This window comes from Chrysochloris asiatica, unplaced genomic scaffold (genome assembly GCF_000296735.1).
Source record: "Chrysochloris asiatica unplaced genomic scaffold, ChrAsi1.0 scaffold00318, whole genome shotgun sequence".
In the NCBI taxonomy this organism is placed as follows: Eukaryota; Metazoa; Chordata; class Mammalia; order Afrosoricida; family Chrysochloridae; genus Chrysochloris; species Chrysochloris asiatica.
This window is the reverse complement of record NW_006408836.1, coordinates 2,943,885-2,951,800: the sequence shown is the minus strand read 5'-3', so window position 1 is coordinate 2,951,800 and position 7,916 is coordinate 2,943,885. Positions and strand designations below refer to the sequence as shown.

General features: G+C 36.3%; 1 protein-coding gene across 1 annotated transcript in view; it reads left to right on the top strand.

Moving 5' to 3' along the window:
* Positions 1–7,916, top strand: part of LOC102819479 (A disintegrin and metalloproteinase with thrombospondin motifs 6-like) — a 530,326-nt gene that overhangs the window by 228,150 nt on the left and 294,260 nt on the right. The window lies entirely within an intron of this gene.

Sequence of the window (7,916 nt, the reverse complement as noted above, 5' to 3'; positions counted from 1 at the left end):
GAAGTTCCACTGAAACCTGTCCACTAAGGATAACCATGTTGGTATTTAAAATACCAGTGGCATAGCTTCCAACATCACAGCAACACACAAGCCACCACAGTACAACAAACTAACAGAAGATTGGTAGCTAATAAACTTTAGTTTTTATTTTTATTATATTTCTTATTAAGTTTAGGAGTTTTTGATAGGACATTTGTTTCATTTTGATTAAAACACTAAGAAAGAAATTTGTTACCATATACCATCGTACTGGAGTCTTAGTGTGGTGCTGTGGGTTAATGTGCTAGACTGTTAAATCAGTTTGAACCTCAAGATTGGTGGTTCAAGCTTACCAGCCGTTCTTTGGAGACCCTATATAAGGTTGGTATGCATCAGAACTGACTCAACAGCACTTAACAGCAAAAACAAAATCATCATACCAATTGGTTGATATGAATTTTAGCTACCACTCTGATCCAGATATATATTCTGTCCTTAGTACTCAAGATGATTAGAATAGCAAAGCTTTTCTTATTCAAGCTAACTTCTCTTTGCCACAGCTTTACACACACAGAGATAGCATATCACCCCCAACATATTAATACCTCTCCAATAACTTATTTCTGGACCTTGGCATTTCTATAGTTAGCATGAAGGGAAAATAAGTTGAAAATCTTTATAGAAAAATTGTTAATGTATTAAAATCATTACATTAACTTTGAAAAACTAATTTTCAACTCAGAAGTGTTTATATTAAACAAGCACAGGGTTTTGTAAAGGGGTGGAATGAGTCTAAGTCCTAGATTCTGCTAGGCACTACACTCCTTAAATATTTTCCTATATAAGTTCAAAATCTTGTGTTTACTTATTTCAGTAAATTATATATGAACTCCAAAAAAGTAGATTTAAATTCCAAACTCTGTTTTAGAAAACACAGGAACAAATTATAATAATCATCCTATTGGACAACTACTAAATCTAAAAATGTTTACCAGATGTTGTTATAGAAGACTTTGAGCACATCACTTAAATTAAGTCTTTGTTTTATTATAACTAATGATTCATAGCCATAATAATTTATGAATAAAACTCATTCAAGGAGATTACTAATGGAAAATAATTCTAAAGAAAAGATGTCCCTTGATTCTCTTCTCTGCTACAATGGGAGAGTTTAGCTTTGAGATTTTATAGCTGTCACAGTTCAGACTATAATTATCTCATTATGTACAAAAGTTATGTCAATAAAGGAATTTAATTTGATTATATATAAAACATTAGGAAACTTCACTATAATCCTATATTTGTATATGTGTTATCTTTTTGAAGAACTTAGTGAACATCTATTTGTTTTCTTCATTAGTGGAAGACTTTAAAAATACATGTTCTAAGTATTAGTCACTGTTTATCAGAATTTTAAGCAGAGTTTAAAGCACAATGATTATCTAACAAAAATAATGATTTTGCTATACTAACAATATGATTATCTTCAGTTTTAAAATTAAGATTGCTTAAATACAAAATTTCCATTAGGCACTTCAGAGATTATTTTTTTAATTTAAAGATCCTTTTTCTGGTTTAAAAACATGTTATGATTTTTAAAAGAATCTCTAGACTAAATGCATATTAAATATATACTTAGTAGGAATCTTGGTGTGGCACTGTAGGACGAGTATTGGGTCATAAGGTCAATTTGAATTGTAAGGTCAGTAGTTTAAAATCACCAGATGCTCCTCAGAAACCCTATGCAGGGTCGCTATGAGTTGAAACAGACTTGGTGGCACTTAGCAACAACAGCAACATAGGTCTTTATTAGATTATTTACCATTAAGTGGACAAAAAGGTGACCTAACATAATGTTGAAATTATCAGCCACTATCGTTAATATCATACACAAGTAAAATTTTGCTGGTGATAATTTAAAAACTGTTGTAGCCACACATTGACAGGAAGCTACTGGAAAAATCAAGCTGGATTCAGAAGAGAATATGGAATGAGGGATATCATTGCTAACATCAGATGGATCTTGACTGAAATCAGAGAATAACAGAAAGATGTGTACTTGTATTTTCTTGACTATGCAAAGACATTCAAATATGTGGATCATAATAAATTATGTATAACATTGTAAAGAATAGGAATAGACACGTAATTGTACTCATGTGGAATCTTTACATAGAACAAGAGGCCAAAAATCAGGAAAATTGTGTGTCTGGATTGTATCCTTTCATTATACATTTTCAATCTGTGTGCTGAGAAACAATGAATGAGCAAGACTATAGAAGAATTTATACATTTGAAGTTATGGTGTTGGCAATGAATATTGACGTCCAGAAGAACAAAGACATCGATCTTGAAAGAAGTATAGCTAGAATGATCCTTAGAAGTAAGGATGGGAAGACTTCATTGCTCATATTTTGGACATGTCAAGAGGTACCAGTCCATGGGGAATGACATCATGCTTGGTACAATGGAGGGTCAGTGAAAAAGAGGACTACCCACAATGAGACGGACTGACAATGTAGCTGCAACAGTGGGCTCAAACACAGCAGTAATTGTGAGGATGTCACAGGACTAGGCAGTGTTTCATTCTGTTTTGCACAGGGTTCCGATGAGTTGGAACTAACTGGAGGCCTCCTAACAACAACATGCTGAGCAAATGATCTGAGATTCTGGGTTATATAAAGAAGAACTTGGCATCAGGGTTGGAGGAAGGCTTATAAATACCTGTGACATACAGGAGGCAACCTCACTTGCTGAACTTTAAGAGAACTTAAAGCACTTACTGACCAAGATAAAAGAATATAGCCTTCAGTATGGATTACAGCTCGATGTAAAGAAAACAAAAATCCTCACAATTAGCCCCCCAAACTACATCAAGATAAATAGCAAAGATTAAAGTTGTCAAGGAGTTTACTTTACTTGGATGCACAATCAGTGCTCATGGAAGCAGTAGTCATGAAATTAAATGATGTATTCATTAGGAAAATCTGATGCAAAAGACCTCATTATAGTGTTAGAGAGCCAAAATGTCACTTAGAGGACTAAGGTGCCATGGTATTTTCAGTCACCTGATATTCATGAGAAAGCTTCAGTAAGGAAGACAGAGGAAGAATTGATATATTTTAATTATGCTGTTGGCCAAGAATATTGAAAATACCATGAACTGTCAGAAGAATAAACAAATGTGTCTTGGATGAAGCATAACCAGAAGGCTCCTTAGAAACAAGGATGGCGAGACTTCATTTCTCATACTTTGAGCGTGTTGTCAGGAAGGACCAATCCCTAGAAAAAGACATCATGCTTGGTGAAGTGGAGGGTCAGCAAAAAAGAGGAAGATCCCCAATGAGATGGACTGACACAAGACTGCAACAAAAGGCTCAAACTTAGCAACGATTGTGAGGATGGTGCAAGACCAGTGTTTCATTCTATCATGCATAGAGTCACTATTGGATGGTACTGTCGGTATAGTGAATACAAGTGGTAATGTAGAGGGTCATTGAAATGAGGAAAATCCTCAATGAGATGAATGACACAATAGCCCAACAATGGGCTTAAATACGTCAAAGATCATGGAGATGGGGGAGGAAGAGCAATATTTTGTTTTGTTATATACAAAGTTATCATGAGTCTGAGCCAACCCAAGGGTCAGTAATAATTGAAGTATATCCTAATGAGACATCCCAAGTTCTCTGTCTATTATGGTTTTTAGTTTAACTAAAACCAGGTTGTTGTTGTTGTTTGCCGTGGAGTCAGTTCCGACTCATAGCGACCCTGTACAGGGTTTCCAAGGCTGTAAATCTTTATGGGAGCAGAAAGCTTCATCGTTCTCCTGCGGAACAGCTGGTAGTTTTGAACTGCTGACCCTGAGGTTAGCAGCCCAATTTGTAACCACATTTATTTGATCACAGAAATGTACTGAGAACCTACCATATTTATGGTGTCCTGGTGTGGCATTGTGGGTTAATGTGTTTTACTGAAAAGTTGGTTTGAACTGCAAGGTTGGAGGTTAAAGCACACCAGCCACTCCTTGGAAACCCTATACAGGGTTGCTATGGGTCGGAACCGACTCAACAGCACTTAACAACATCAACCATAATTACATAAATTGAACATGGAGTACATTGCAGATATAATAATAGTGAAAACAAAGTTTCTATCCTGAAGGAACATCTCTTCTTATTTACTTTTCTTTATTCCTTTCTTCCAATGCTTGATTAATTACTTTAAAAAGTCTTCCTCTAACCTACACCACATTCAGGCTTCAAAACCAAAAGCAAAACCTCTAGGTTAGGGGTATATGGCACTTATGGTATGTCTTTATGAAGAAAATGAGAAAAACAAAATTTTTTAATTTAAATATGGACTAGAATTTGTTGTTTTATTGTTAGGTGCCATTGAGTCAGTACCAAGTCATAGCAACACTATGAACAACAGATCAAAAAACTGCCTGGACCCTACCCAGAGAAGCAGTGATGCCTGAGAGGGAGGCAGAGATGATGATGTGGAGAGATGGAGCTGCTGGGGACTTTAGACCCAGAGAGGGAGAGGGGCTGTGTGCCGACAACCGGGGGGCAGGCTTGCAGGGTATACCCTCTGGTGATGCATGGAGGGTATTGTAACCATGGCAATGAAACGATATACGATAGAATGAGTGTAAAACTCATGTTCTCCCATGTAAACTATCATATAATTCACAATAAAACATTAAAAAAAAAAGTAAAGAAGAAAACCCAGCAGTAGTCAAATAAAATTTGACACATAAACAAAACAAAACAAAACAAAAAAACACTGCCCAGTCCTATGCCCGTCTCACAATCGTTGCTACGCTTGAACTCATTGTTGCCACCACTGTGCCAGCTCATCTCATTGAGGGCCTATCTTTTTTTCACTGACCCCCCACTTTAGCAAGAATGATGTCCTTTTCCATGGACTGAGCCCTCCTGATAATATGTCTGAAGTATGAAAATGAAGTCTGGCCACCCTGACTTTTAAAGAGGATTCCTACTGTACTTCTTCCAACACAGACTTGTTTGTTCTCTTGGCAGTCCATGGTACTTTTAATATTCAAGTCCAACACCATAACCCAAATGCATGAACTCTTCTATCGTCTTTCTCATTCATTGTCCAGCTTTTACTTGCATAATAAATGAGGCTATTGGAAATACTGTGGTTTGAGTCAGGTGCACCTAATTCCTCAAACTGACATTTTTGCTCTTGAAAACTTTAAAGAGATTTTATACAGCTGTTTGCCTAATGCAATACGTCATTTCATTTCATGACTGCTGGTATCATAAGTGTTGATGGTGAGTCCAAGTAAAATGAATTCTTTGATAACTTCAATCTTTTCTCCATTTATCTTGATGTTACTTATTGGTTCAGTGGAGAGGATTTTTGTTCACTTTACATTGAGGTGCAATTCATACTGAAGGCTGTGGTCTTTGATCTTCATCAGTAAGTACTTTAGGTGCTCTTCACTTTGAGCAAGCAAGTGCTAGACTGAAAATCCACTAATAATCTTTTGTCTTTATGCATTTGCCTATTTTAGACATTTTGTATAATTGAGATCAGACAATAGTTGTCCTTTTTTCTCTGTATCATTTCACTCTGATAGATTTTTAATTAATGTAAATTAACATAAAATGGTCTTGATACTGGAGTAACCAGTCACTTAAGCAATGCCTGAGTGTTTTCTCATGCACTGAATGAAGACCAGTTCTCATATGGGATAAAATCCAGAATCTAGCTTGAGCTTTAGTGAGAGGGCCATCCAGAGAGTGTTGAGCCCCAGAGAAGAGAAAAACCCAGGGCAGTTGACAAAATTAGCACACATGAGTAGAGAATGCCTGTTTTTTGTTTGTTTGAATAATTATGGTTCTAAAGCCCCACATTAATTTAAATTGTGTTTAAAAATCACTTGCACACAAAATAAATTAACAAGGAAAATGTCAAACTCTGTAGCTATTTTTTCCTATAGTTAAATTACTAAAGATTTTGATCAAGCCTGACAAGCAAATTTAATGGGACTGTCTTTTGCCCTTGAAATTATATTTCTTAGTCGCTCAGTCTTTTCTGTCCTCCTTAACCTTGAGCCTGGTGCTGTTGCTTGGTGCATAGTTTATGAACCTCAATAATCTTTACCGAAGCACACAAGTAAAATAACACCAATAAAGGAACTCCAGTCAAGCAACCATGTGTTCCAGGCTACAGATGTTCACGTCTCTTCATAAATTAAAACAAGCTACATGTTACCGCTTGCTGTATAATCAACAAGAGTCTATTTAAAGCATTTTGTGTTAATGCAGTAATTAAATGCATTACACTTAATTCACAATGTGAGACCTTCTGTTATAAAAGTGTCTTTGCTAGTTTAGTCTGACAGCATTAAATCAAGGAAATCCTGTGGGTAGCAGTAAATATGTATCTTACCCAGAATGTTAACATCACAAAATCAACTGTCATCCCTGCTCCAAAAGAATTTTAGTACTGGCCAGAAACTTAGGTTCTCAGGAACAGGTAAAATTTAAAAAAAGAGGCTCACTCAGTTCCTAAGATGCAAATATAAAGCAGTGTCTTTTGCACAATAATAGGATCAGACTCCTATTTCTATAACTGCCTCAAAAATTAACAACAGCGAATAGCAAAATGCCATACTCTAATGCTGTTCCACTAAGTTATTTGCCCCTGACTCTTTAAATTCTTTCAAACAATGGAAAAAATGGCCTCAGACCCAGGAGCAAAGTTCAGCCCACCAGTGTGTTGTGTATTGTGTATCTCCAGTTATGGTCATTACAGGGGAGAAAAAAAACCCTATTGTCATCCAATGGATTCCAACTCATAATGACCCTATAGGATACAGCAGACCTACTCTTTTAGGTTTCTGAGACTGTAAATCTTTATGGGATCAGACAGCCTCTTTCTCCCAAAAAGGGTTTAAACTGCTCTTCTTCTCACTACCTGTCTCTTAGTTCCAGGAAAAAGGAACAGAAAAAAAAGTTCATTATAGCAAATATGGAACTCAAGTCAGATTCTATGGATCCGAAGCTTTGCATGAGGTTTTTTATTAGATTCTTATTTTAACCATATTTCCAGTGGAAATTGTTAGGTATAGTGCTGGAAGATGAGCCCATCAGGTTGGAAGACACTCAAAATACGACTGGGGAAGAGCTTCCTCCTCATATTAGAATTGACTGTGATGATTTGAATGGAGTAAACCTTTTGGGATCTTCATTGCTGATGGAGAACAATTCAAAATGAGCAGAAACATCTGCAAACATTCATTTATAGTTAGAACATTAGTAATAGATTTTATTTTACTTGGATATACAATCAGTGCTCATGGAAGCAGCAGTCCAAAAAAAAAAAAAAATCAAATGACAGACTGCAGTAGGCAAATCTGCTGCCCAAGACCTCTTTAAAGTGTTTAAGTGTAAAGATACCAGTTGGAGGACTAAGGTATTCCTGACACAAGCCATGGTATTTTAAAAAGCCTCATATGCATATGAAAGGTGGACAATGAATAATGAAGACCATAGAATAATTGGTGCATTTGAGTTGTGGTGTTGGAGAAGAATATTGAGGGTCCTCTGGACTGCCAAAACAACAAACAAGAGATACAGCCAGAATGTTCCTTTGAAGCCAGGATGGCAAGACTTGTCTGTCATACATGTTATCAAGAGGGACCATTCCCTGGAAAATGACATCTTGCTTGGTAAAGTGGATGGTCAGTGAAAAAGAAGAAGACCCCAAGGACATTGATTGACACAGTGGCAGCAGCAATGGGCTCAAGTGTAAAATTATTTGTGAGGATGGTACAGAACTGGGCAGTGTTTCATTCTGATGTGCATAAGTTTGCTATGAGTTGGAAGCAACTCGATGGTACCTAACAAGTTGTCTCAGTTTATCCAAATTAAATCTCAACCATTAGATTTTTTTTATGT